General features: G+C 40.9%; 1 long non-coding RNA gene across 2 annotated transcripts; it reads right to left on the reverse strand.

Moving 5' to 3' along the window:
* Nucleotides 1-7034: 7034 nt before the first annotated feature.
* On the reverse strand, nucleotides 7035-11681 carry LOC118612847. 2 transcript variants are annotated; one of them, XR_004955134.1, is made up of 2 exons: nucleotides 11066-11681; nucleotides 7035-7783 (listed from the first exon to the last, which is right to left on the reverse strand). It is a non-coding gene; the product is annotated as an uncharacterized LOC118612847 (long non-coding RNA). The 2 variants fall into 2 exon arrangements; XR_004955133.1 differs by having other exon boundaries at nucleotides 11120-11669.
* Between the last annotated feature and the right edge of the window lie 1810 nt (nucleotides 11682-13491).

A 13491-nucleotide genomic window follows, 5' to 3' on the forward strand; every position in this document is an offset into this window, starting at 1 on the left:
CACTTCTGCTCATATTTCAAGGCCTGTTCTAGGAAAAGGACTGAACGCAACGTTTCGGAATAATCCGATTTTACAACACTTTTATACATGTGAACCAAAAATTAAATCAGGAGTCAGAGAAATAGGAAGAAGCTGACTTGGAGAGAAATAAACCATAAACAGAGAGCTGAGGGTTGTGGCCTAGAGTCATAAAAAGAATTGACTTGCCTGGATCACAGTTTTCGCGTTTGAAAAATGAGGGAGTAAAATTAGAAGGTCTCTAAGGTTCTTTCCTGTTTAAACATCCTATGGCACTGTGAGTCCACAATGATAAGAAAGTAGAATAAGATACCAAGAGAAATTAAAAACCAGAGATTAGCTTCAAACTCAGGCATGAATGCTAAAAGATACCTATCTTTGAATTTCATTCACAATGACCAGGGTGGGGTTAAGTATATAAAAGATATAAGGCCAAATCATTTGTTTTTTTAAATCATCAAGTGAAATCCAATTCTGAACAGATGTATCAAGTTTACATTTACCAAAATGTCGAAAGAGTACCTCTTCATACTTGTCATTTAAGTACTAATTAGTTATTCGATTTTTACTATGTTCCACTTGTACCAAGCATTTAACATAAATTATCTCATGTTATCCTTATAACAATTTAGGGGGGAATTCCATTATCCTCATTTTATAGATGAGGGAACGAAGGCTTAAGGAAATGAAATGTCGAAGTGGCAATGCCAGGCTTGTAAGTCACTTCTCTTAATCCTTGTGGGAGTGGAAGTGTGACATATGGAAGCCGAGCAGTTGCTGAATTCAGGAGAATAAGAACTTGCTTGTTCTAGCAAAATCAGGCAAAGCGAGATTCTCCTTACCTGGTGATGCTGGAGTGAACACCCATCGGGCACTCGCTGCAATCGTTGGCAGCTGATCAATCAAGCCTGGAATTCAATGGGATCATTATCAAAGATAAGGAGAGTTTGGTCGTGACAGCAATTGTATTAGGGAGTCAAAAAAGGGTGTTATTATCTTTGTTTTACAAAGGAGCGAACAGCAGCTCAACGAGGATAATAATTTACTGAAAGTCGCACAGTCAGGTAAGGGAAGAAGCGCGTACACACAAATAGGTCTCCCAAAGCTAAGCCCAGTGCTCTCTCCACAGCACCCCAAAACCTTCCCAAAGATGATGCTCTGTTTAATTCAGGGAAGGCCATTCACCTATATTGCTTCATCGTTCAGATTCTTACTAACTTAGCAAGACTATCTTGGACCTTCCTCCAATCTCAAATATTCTGTTAAATTAGATATGTGACCTTGATGATAGCCTTGAACTAGACGTAGCACTGCTCTACTGCCTGAAGGAAACAAACTGGACTCTCCTAGCCACAGAACCTGGAAATAACACAGTGTTTATGCAAGATGAGGTAGTGATGTTATTAGTCCTTCAATATGACAGAAGGAGATGATCAGGCAGAGTGAGCTCTTGGAGCCTAAAACAGGCCTGGGACTTGGAAAGAACTCTCTAACTATTTGCTTAATAAGTGATTGAATAAACACAATCACAGTGACCACTCCTGGTTTAGCGAGTAGTCTCCAGATCAGGAAATTTAAATCCCAAGTGTGTATTATATGATCTGCTGGGATGTGGGGGAAAAAATATTAAAACTTTTATATAAAATTTTAATCTCATTTAGAAAAAGTTTCCTATTTAATTTTATAATGTATATGATACATTAGCATAGTGGTTCATGTAAATAATTTATGAATAAATATATAAATATAATCATACAAACATTAGCATTATATTATTTAAAAAAAGGTTTTATTGATTGGGATGCACAATAAAAAATTTTTTTGAAACTTCTGGTTACGATCAATTCAGCTGCCTTACCCTACCCTCAGATGAGCCCCATTAGGGCTCGAAACACCTATGCAGTGCGTGGTTCCCAAACTTTAGGGGGCAGATGAATCATCTGGGAGGCTTGTTAAACATGCAGGTTCCATCCACAGATGTCCTGACTCAGTAGACCTGCAGCAGGGTCCAAGAATCGTTTTTTTTTAACAGCCAGGTTTCTGCAGCAAGTGATCTCAGGAGAAACAAAAATCCAAAAGGTCGCTACCTTTAGCCTCATTTGACAAAAGAGGAAATGGATTTTGGCAAGGTTAACAAACAAGCTACCAGAGATTTTCCATCACATTTTTTTCTAAAAGCTTTGAACCCTAAAATAAGTTTCTTTATAATTTTCCAACAATCGGTCATTTTACGTATAGGAGAACTAAGTTTATGATCTTGATCCTATGTCTGCAGTGAGGTTCACATGACTCACAGGTTGCTGAGAATCAGGTTTCATCCTTGCCAGCCACCGTTTTGTTTTTGTTGACAATGAGCTCGAGGGGTCCACAGATGACTTGTCTATCCTCTGCTGTAGTAACCTACTCACAACGCAGGTTAATTAAAGATGAGGGCTCCTTTAGTAACTCTTTTTTTAATTTATTATTATTTATGCCTACCTAGGAATAAATACCACCTGGTCTTCCTAGGTGGTCTCCCATCCAAGTACTAACCAGGACCAACCCTGCTTAGCTCCTGAAATCAGACATCGGGTTTGTTCAGGATGGCACGGCCATAGACCATGGACTGTGGCTCCAGTGGGGCGTGAACCCAGGACTTTCTACGTGTAAAGCAGACTTACTAACCACTCCACTATGGAACCATGTCCAAGATGAGGACTCTTTTAAATACAAATACTCTGAAATGTGTATGTAGACTTTCACTTTTCATGACCTCGATTGCCATCTTTAAAATGAAAGGTTTGGGCTAAATCTTTCTTTCCCAAGTGTTACAAAGGATGGATAACTGACCACTGCTTTCAGCAATGCATAATAGTCATTTACATAAAAGGCGGCTCCTGGCTCTTTCGTGCAGGAGCCATCTCCCACCTTCCACATCTTCCGCTGTGAACTCATTTGCTTCTCATGTTAAAGCAAGTGTGTCACCCTTGGAAAGTCCACACTATCCCCAACTTTAGTGGCTGTTAGGGGCGTGAAGAAATGAAGCAACTTAGTGGTACATAACTGTAAGTCTCAAAAATCCAATTCTGAAAGCCACAATAATTACAATCCTACCATCTCCCTTTAATTGCTCACTTTGAAGGGAGCAAATGATTTGTCGTGAAGACACTCGTGCAGGCCCACAGAAAGGCTGAAGGCCTTTGGAAGGAACCGAGGCATCCAGCCAATAGCCATATGAATGGGCCACCTTCAGCGAATGATACACCATCTTGGAACTGGGCCCTTGAGCCGCAGTCAAGCCTAGAGATGACTGTGGACCTGGCTGACACTTTGACAGCAACCTTACAAGAACCCCTAGGTCAGAACCACCCAGCCAAGCCGCTCCCAGATTCCTGAACCTCAGAAATTATGTAAGATAATAAATGTTTGTTGTTTGAACATAAACACACACACATACCCATATAGCAGCAGCAACACTCTTAAAACTCACCCCTGAAATACAGTGCTCAAACCATCTTCTCAGAGATTTGTCCTTTAAGAGAGTCTGGCCTGCACACCAAAACGATGTTTTGTATTGTATTTTGTTGACTACTATTCCTATATTGACAACCCTACAATCATTACCAAGATTTAACATACCCCTCCTTTCTCGTTGCCTTCCTGGATTTAATCAGGAGGGGAATGGTAAGTGCTGGAGCAGCTTTGGATCTGGTCCTTAATCATGAACTCTGTTAAGTGTTGACCTCTCATATCAAATCATTCTGACCTTGAACGATTCACCAAGCTTATGTTTAAGTGAGCTATAGCTACATGCAATCCACCCACGCAATAAAGACAGTGTGACCCTTGACCTCCAGCCTCTGGGAGCTTCTTTGTGTCTATAAGGAAACTAGGCTAGCCTATGTGGTCTGTTGATGTGACAGTCATGCTACTGGGTCACTCACTGCCTCTATCCTATTCTGTTGAGATTCCTTGAAATTTACACAAACAGGTGAGAGGATGAACCATGTATTTCATTTCGGCCTAAAAGGAAGCAAGGAGGATTCTAATTATTCAGACAAGTCTTTGGACTTTAACGATATCTCTTTGTGACTATAAATAGGACCAGTAAGTTCTTTGGCAGGTGCGGCATACCAATATAATAAGAAAAAAATCAGTCTTGTTTTTATTTGCTCCATATGGGCCTGGGAGCATACTCTCACTACAAAGTTCATTCTCTAACTTCAAAGAGAATTCTGTTGTAAAGAAATGTTGAATTTATAACTGAAGAATGAAGCCAAATATATGCCAGTATGGACTGATCTTTGGAAAGACTTTTCTAAAACTTCCTTGTCTATGTTTTGCAAATCGTAGGTTTTTAGTTTGAAATGGGTGCTGCCCCCATGAAATGACCCAGATAGAACCTGGTAGCCTTTTGGATAGAGGATGCCCCCTCTCAATGTTACGGTCCTTCGTTTTATGCATTTGCTTTGAGTTTCAACAAGATGAGCATTCAGTGATTCATTATAATTGAATCCCATAAACAAAAGGCAGAGTACAAAATAACTTCTGTTTTGAGATTTTAACAGTTATTTTTCTTTATGCCATAAAACCTTCTTAATTGCTGGGAATGCAGCTTAGAGGAGTTGGGTTGCCTTCTTGGTCATGCTATTGGCCACCTTCACCATTCCAAACAGGGCCAAGTTGAACCATTCCACCACTAACTACTTATGGGGCAGTGGGCCTCAATTTCCCCAAGTGCATATTGAAAGATTTGCACTACGTGGTGTTTAAGCTCCTTTCCCATGGTAATGTTCTATGAACCCCAAACATTGCAAATGATTTATTACAGTAGCTTCTAACCTGGCTACGGCTATCGGATATGAACCGGGAAGAACAGAAGTGAACAAATGGACCTAGTCCTCCATTGATCAAATATTTTTTCCCCTCCTTTGAAAATGTGAGTTTTCTAGCTTTTTCTTTTTGAAAATGTAAACCTTATTCTAGTTCGATATTCTATTCATTAGAGGTCACATACTGACCACCTACAGACTTTCTTCAGCCCATAGAGATGATTTCTTTATCGTCCACACTCCAGAAGGACCAACCACCCCAGTTTACCTGGTATTCTCTGTTTTAACACCAAAAGACCCACATCCCAGTGAAACCACTCAGGCCCAGACAAACCAGGATGATCGGGTACCCTAACAAAAATGTCGGCCCAAGAGTTTATTCTGTTTTTAATTTTGAATCAGTTGCCAAGACTTAAAAGTCAGAGGATTTCACAGAAGAGTCAAGATTGCTGGCCTCTACGTAAGAGTTGAAATATAATTGAGCCTTCTTCATGACAACAAGAAGCAGGAGCTAATCAACTGCTGCCTCGTTAGACACATCATGCTATTTCAAGGGTCCCACAGGCCCTGCCACTCCAAACTACTTCCCCAGAGTGAGGCTGACACCAGCCAGTCATCATTGTCCTCAGGTTGCTGTTTTTTTATGGTTAAAGTGAAATATTCCCTATATCTCTTTCAGAAGAGACAAAAATGAAAGATCTACCAACAGGAACTAACGTATTTGAGTGTGTAGAAGTGAAGATGACTCCTGCCTGTTAATAGACCTGGCGGTACACAGCCTGCTGGCCTCTCAAGGCACTGGGCTCCTGACACACCTAATGGGTTCTGTCATTTGTAGTTGGTGGTTGGTTGGTGGTTAGTACCTTCACTCGGGAACTGGGCGGTGTTGGCCAATATAGTCAGGCTGCTAGCACCCCGGAAACAGTATTAAACCATGTCTTAAATACTTAATCCTTCTTGATAGGAACTTGCTTCCTGCCATTGCTTCTGCTTCATGTAAAAAACAGATGATAAACCTTATTTCTCTTACCAGAGATTTCTTGAGTATCAGCCTCTCTAACAAATTTCTGTGATTCATTAATCTTGAAGTTATCCAGGACTCTAAGCAAACACATAATCTAGGGCAGGTGATTGATTTAAATATTCTTTCACGTGGGAATATTTATAAAATGGTCGTTTTCTACATTGAAGAAAATGGCGATCGTTGCATTCTTGTCTGTGGTTTGTAGGAATTTAATCTTCATCTAAAAATTCTGAGTAAGCAACTAACGTGAAGGCAGCAGAGATTCTCAACTTCATGCAGGTAGGGATGGTGCCCTCTTTTTTTTTTTTTTTTCCACTCATCATTTAAATCCTAGCAAACAGCACATCCCTGGCCCATAGTAAGTACTTGAGCAGCATTAACTGAATAAATTAATGAATGTGTGAGTGACTAAATAAACATTGCAGAAAAAAGGAGTAAGCTGTGAAATTGGAAGGATATGAGGTCAAATTCTAGTTTCTAATCTTAGCTCCGCCTCTTCCTAGAGGCCGGTATCTTTGAGCCTGAGTGTCCACGTTGGCATAACAGAAATAATAGCTATGCCTCATAGGGAAGCTATGAAGATTAAATGAATGTTTAAGGACTAGCACACAGAAGGTACTCAGATAAGATATTTTTAACTGTGAAGTACTAAAAAATAATTTAAAAGCCGTAGAGAGTTTTAAGTCTCCTAAATTTGATAAAATCATATTCTTAAAAGCACCTTCTAAAATTTCATTTAGGTTTTTTTTTTATATCTCTATATTTTTAGTTGAGCTTGGGCTCCAAGATTATCATTTCATATTGCTCTTATTTAAAGTTAGATTTTAAGTGTGTAAAACAGATAAACCAACATCTATAATTGCAACAGTTAAGAATAAAAAGAATTTGTGAGTCTTATCTTTCCAATAAAATGAATTAAATTTTAAAAATTATACACATACTGCATTATGTGATCTGATGTAATATATATAGTATATTTTATGAAAATAAAGATTCATTCAAATAAATAAGCTTTTATGGATTTTAAATAATAAAAAAAAATTACTTGAGTTTAATAACCACCGCCCTAAATTGGAAACAAATGTACAAGGCCAGCTATGAAAAATAGTGCGCAGGCAGACAGATCACACACTTTTCTTGTAGACCTGTAAGGTATAAACACTCCCACTCTCCAGGAGATCTCAGATCATGGCTTTATTGAACTTGGCTGGTCTGAGACGGGTGCTTTAGGAATGATGGTGCTATTCAGTCACAAACATGCTATTGCATCTTTGGGGAAAAGTAATTGACCCGAAATTGTATAAATACTATCATCGGCATATGTACAAGAGACTCTTGACTGTTTGATTGGCTTTTAGCACGACCTTATTACCTAGCAAATGTGAACTTGAAGATTCATTTACTTTTCTTTATCAGTTGTCTCTCCATCCTGTCTTTACCGCCATACCTGCATTCATTCTCGTCTCCTTCCAATGTGCCCTCTCATATAGCAGAGACTGGAAAGTTAAAAGCCACATCTCCCAGACCTCCTAGCAGTGGGGTTTTCATTTTAATTTGTTCCGCTAATCAGAAGTACTGGCATGACAGCCGGAAGATCAGGTAAGCAGAAAGATATGCTTCACTATTTGGCTCTTTCTGCTGGTCCACACCAGGGTGGCAGTGTCTGGTTTTTCCGGGGCAGTTTTGTGATCTTGACAGGTCTTGACCTCCTTTTCTCATGCTCACTTTCTGACCCTGGCAGTGGCGGTTTGGTCTCAGAGCCAGCAACTGGCACCTCAGCTTCTCAGTTCAGCTACAGGTCTCCCCATCAAAGAGCAGTCTCTCCCTCGGAGGTCCGGTCAGTGTGTGGCTTTCAAAGGTATTCTTGAAAGCTCAACCTTGTCAACAAAAGTCCATTGCCATCAATATAATGTCAACAGGATACACCAATCTCTGGGTACAGAGAAAGGAAAAACTTTATTCAGGTGAACAGTTTGCAAAACAAGGATGCAATGAAGTCTCTGCTGGAAACCAAAATTGTGCTCCACTGAGACAAAGCTTGAGGCGGGGGTGGGTAGGGTGTTTTACAGATAAAGTTCCTACCCTGGTTCCCCATTGGTTCATTTTTATCCAAACGAGGAATCCAAATTTAAAGAATTTGATTGGTCCAAATAGCACTGTCCTGATTGGTCAGCTTTAGATTGTTGTGGAGATGTTCTGACTGGTCAGTATTGATGCAAATGAGGATATAGCAGCAAAGTTGCAATTGAACAGGGCAGGTCTCAGGCCATTGTTCAAAAGAGGAGACCAGGAACTCCTTTATAACGGCTGACTCAGAAGGCAGGAACACAGTGCAAGAGACTTAAGGCTCAGTCTGTAGCTTTTCCCTGAAACGCAACATGCGTGGGGTCTCTGTAGGCAATGGCTGCTAGACTCGGGTTATAAATTTGGACTCAGTTAACCACGAGGAGTCCTTCTTGGCAGATACATTCCTTCTCGAAGTCCACAACCTGGAGGCTATTTGTTCAGCCTTCTTAATAATTCTGTGAGCCACACGCTGTAACTAATCCGTTTCAGTTTAAACTAGTTAAAGTGGATTCTCAACTGAACCCTGACAGATATAACCCTTAACTCTTGAGAACATTCTGTGCTGAAGTTGGTTAATAGGTAGGCTTATTCGTTCAATCGGTACACAGACTATGGGCCTGGAACTGTTCTAAGCTGTAGGGATGCTGTGATAAACAAAGCAGGTAAGGTCGAGTACTGAGAGAACATTCATTTAAGGGGGCAAGACAGAAATTCTCCATGTAAACAAGATAATGGCAGAGATAAACATAATAAAAAATTAAATCAGAGTAACATGATAGAGAGTAACTCCGGCAGGCGGGGAGAGTCATGTTGGATGGAGTGGTCAGGGAAGGCCTGACTGAGCAAGTGATATTTGACTAGAAACCTGAATAACAAGCTGGGGTCCACCCTGTGATGACTCGTGGGACTTTCCAGGAGCAAGAACTGAAAGAAAAAGGCGAGAAGGTGAGAATGAGCTTGGGTACAAGGGCAGAAGAAAGGCCAGTGTGACTAGAGCTTAAGGTGCACAGAAGAACAAGGCAGGAGCCCACTTCATTTCTTCACTTGTTCGTTGAGTATCTGTCGAGCATCCTCCCTATGCACTGGGCTTTATTCTGGGTCTTGCATTACAGCAGTGAACAACAGAGACAAAAATTCCTGTTCTCACGAAGGTTGCATTCTAGTGTTGGGAAAGAGGAACAGCATACAAATAAATAGCTAAGACATCTGTTGTATTAGATCAGTGTTTCCCAACCAGAAATGATTTTGCTTCCTAAGAGACATTTGGCTATGTCTGGAGACAATTTTGGTTGTCAAAACAGGGGAGATAGTATTTAGTGAGTAGAAGCTAGGGATTCAGCTAAACATCCTACCATGCACAGGGCAATCATCCCAAACAAAGAATTATCCTCAAATGTCAATAGTGCCAAGGTCAAGAACTCTGTATTATATGGCGACAAGAGTTATGGAGGAAAAGAGCAGAGAAAGGCGAGAAGGGGGTACTAGGGGAGGGCAGAGGGAGAGAGGCAAGTAGTTCAGGCAAGAATACAGCAGGAATATGACATCTGAACAAGAAGCTAAGGAAATCAAGGCAGTGAGTTATGCAGATATCTCCAGGAAGAACACCGTAGGATAGGAAACAGCAAATGCGAGGGCCTCAGAAATGAACACGTCTGGCAAGCTGCAGGAGAGCGAGGACACTGGACACGAATGTGCCAAGGGGGAGAAGCAGAGATGGAACCGAAAAGGTTACAGGAACCCTGAGTTTCGGCTTGTGCTCTGAGTGGTCAAGAATCAATCCCCCACTCATCAGTTAAGAAGCCTTGGGCAGAGCGGTGACGTGATTTCCAAACTCGTTTTATAAAGGGGTCCTTCTGGCTGCTGTTTGGGAAATGATTCATGAGAGGATCAGGGCAGAAAGCTGAGAGACCAATCGGGTGGCATTAAGTGATTGACGAGAGACCAGGAGAGATGGTAAGGATGACAATCAAATTTCTGGCGTGAACAAGTGGAAGCTCTGAACAGCTGTGCGCAAAGATGGGGGGAAGCAGCTGGGAGGCAAGGGGGATCCGGCATCCGTGTTGGACATGTCGAGTTCAAGATCCAACCAGAAATCCAAATGGACACGTCGCAGACCATAGACTGTGAGTCTGGGGTTTACAAGAGAGGTCTGGGTGGGATATGTATATCTATTGGAATCAACAATGAACAGTATCTAAACCCACAGGTATAAAAAAAAAATCACTAAAGTGAGTGTGGAGAGAAGTCTGAGGCCTAGAGAGCTGATCTGAGCTCAGACTGTGAAGAATATTTATCAAACTGCTAGAAATACATGGTCAACTCTTTTGCTACAAGAGACAAGTTATAAGTCGGAATCCTGCTTATAAAAAGTGTGACTGCTATTTAAACTTCATATGCTCATCTTTTAGATTAATGGTCAATGGAGGGTAATTATTACAATAAATTCTTTAGGGAAAGGCTAAATATTTAAAGGGACAGTATCATGGAATACTAGGATCTTTTAAAGAATTCCATAACTGGACCACAAAAATCATCTAATCTACATTCAAAATATCAGAGATGACAAAACTGAGGCCCCACACCGCTAGGTCATAGACTAATGAAACTTGAGGATGTGGTTTGCCTAAAGTCACATGGCTAATTAGGGGCATGACCGGAATCGGAAGCTTAATGTCTTATTTCTTATTCTGATGCTCTTCCCAGTTTATCATGCTGAGCAGTCAACACAAAAACAGAAGAAACTCTTCTGATATAATAATCCCAACCGGGGGAGGAATTTCATTTGTTGACAAATATTTGATATTCACAAAAATCACCCTATAGACAGTCAGTAGCATAAAGCACCTCTGTATCTGTAGAAGAATAAGAATCCATCCTGTGCACTGAACTCAAGGATGAAAAACCAACCCTGTTTTGAGAAGGGAAAATAAGTCCTCCGGCAACTGGCCCTGTTGCTGGAGCAGCTAAGAGGAAGGCAAGGAAGTGAGTCAAGACGGGGATGTAAGTTGCTTAGCCCAAGATTTTGTTTTCACCCTGCGATAAACAAGCCAGCATTGAGAGAGCTGCTGTTTACCCCTGACGGATCCCATGGACACCGTTGATGCCTCAGTAAACAGAAGAGAAAGTGATTCCGTGTTTTGCCGACCTGGAAGGGACGAGAACTAGTGTCATGTGCATCTTTGTCTCGAAGCGCACTCACCAACATACGCACTCATTTCTGTGGAATGAAGAAAGGTGGCGAGGATCGCCAGGGCTCCACCATACACGCAGGAACGGAAACGGCAGAAGGGGAAGTGCGCTGGCCCAGTCATCCTGTGAGTCAGTGGCGGCAGAGGCAGTGCTCTACCCTGTGGCTGAGCCACTGACCATGTCCCTCCTCTGTGCCCGGTAAGCAAACCCGGGGAGACAGAGCAGATTCTGGTTTTGACTATCCCACGACAGAGGGAGAGGAACAGGAGAGCTTGCATTTAGGCAGTGAGTAACCGAGACGGTATGTCCAGAAAATGCAAATCGAATAACCTCAGGCTTCTAACCTCTGCCATTCAAGTATGCCGAGTTCCTCCCTCTTAGCCGGCATTTGAATGCTACCAGAGGAAATCTGGGTTGCTTGCCTTTTTGTTCATTCCTTTTTTTGAAGTTTCTGAATAAAAATACCTTTAAAAATGTCTCCTTAGGATATTTTTTTCACAATGGGTATAATTTAAGGTTACTTTCTGGAACTCTATTTACTTCCTTTCTGCTATTCAGCTTCAGATTACTCTGGAAACAGGAAATACGGTTTAGTAGGAACCTTCTGTTGAAAAAGAGAACTACTAACATTATCTTTGAAAAAAATTAAACAGTGCAATAATCTACATTCCCAAGGCAAGTCCTTTAAGGGAAAGCTCCCCACGGTGGCCTTCTGGGAAATAGGATCCTCAAGCTAGTAACATGACTCTTACTGAATTATTTTCTCACATGAGAGAACTTCACTTATTTTCCAGGCCATTCTTGGGAAAGTCCTTCCAAATTCTTCTCACACCTGAAGGCTAAGTTCACATACTACCTCTTCCTTGAAACATCTTTAATCACTCATCCCAGGCAAAGTGTGTGTGTGTCTGTGTGGTGTCTAAATTCCTCCACTAGACCAAAATGTCCTTAAACACAGGGCTTTATTCTATATTATTCAATCTATACTCTCCCTATATATCTAACATTGTACTGTTGTATTAAAATAAAAACATTTAATATAATAATAGCTAGAAGGAAAAGGTTACTTGACTACCATGCTGAAGGGGATGTTTCTAGAAGATTATAGATGTGTGTGTGGCATATGCAAATATGCATAAAAAGACTACTACCTGAATGGGTATTTAAGTGCATTCCATGTCATTAAAGGTGTTCAAGCAGAAAGTGGATAACAACAGCTCTTAAGAGATGCTGTATAGGAGTTTAAACAGCAGCTGGGGAGGTAGATCAGATGACTTCTAAAGCCCTTTCCAACTCTAAATTTAAAACTATTTTTTAGAAAGTTTTTCCTGAGCTGAATAATCTCATTTCACTACTGCCTCCAAGGCTCCATGGACGCTACCACGCCTTCGGACAATTCTGGAAGCTTTTCCAAACAGCCTGATTAAAACACCCCAGCTTCTGGCTTTTAAGGAATTTATCAGAGAAGACTTCTAACTTTCATGTGATCCTGTCCTCACTCTACTTGGTCATGACAGAGGCCCATGTTTCAGGAATTGCACAAAGTGGCTGGACTCTCTCTCTCTAGCCCAGCCAGATTCAGAAGTTCAAGTGTATGTGCCAGTTTTGCATTCACTTCTTCCATGTGCTTGATGTCTCCAAGCATAAGCAAATGTAAGCAAATCCAGGAGAGAGTCTGAGAATGATTATTTCTCTTTGCTGCCCTTTCTCCCAAATCTTATCAGTAGAGAACATTGCATGGACTGTTGGCTATTTCCATTCTTTCTCAATAATTTTAGGTGCCCAAATAATGGCACAGAGGGAAAAAAAAAGTGTCAGAAAAGTTGAAAATATGCTCCCTGAATATGCTTTACTTCCTGGTTGTTGAAGTTCCTCAAAGTAGCATCATCACTTTCTGAAACACATGCACAAAACGCTACTTAGTAAAGCAGACTAGGCCAGCACTATGGAGTAGGGTGCTAATAGTGGTATTTCAGACATTGGTGGGATTTGGGGACTAAGTTAGGAAGTGTTTCATTGTTTGTCTGTCTATCTATCTGTCCGTATCTATCTATCTATCTATCTATCGATCGATCGATCGATCTATCTATCTATCTGTCTATCTACCTACCTATCCCTCCATCTATCTACCAACCACAGCACATATCACAGTAATGCTAGTCCTTTTGTGTCGTATATTGCAGATTTCTATAGAGCAAACAGTTGAAGGAATAAAAATTATCAGGACTCAAACAGCAATATGAAACAAAGAATGAAAAAGCAAAGAATATCACGACAGAAATTCCTTTTGCACCAATCTACTTCACGGTATGTCTTTTTGTGAGATTAATATGATCTTCCGCAGCTAGAGATTATTCTTATCAGTATAAGAATAAACACCTA

Source organism: Rousettus aegyptiacus, unplaced genomic scaffold (genome assembly GCF_014176215.1).
Source record: "Rousettus aegyptiacus isolate mRouAeg1 unplaced genomic scaffold, mRouAeg1.p scaffold_m13_p_17, whole genome shotgun sequence".
Lineage (NCBI taxonomy): Eukaryota > Metazoa > Chordata > Mammalia > Chiroptera > Pteropodidae > Rousettus > Rousettus aegyptiacus.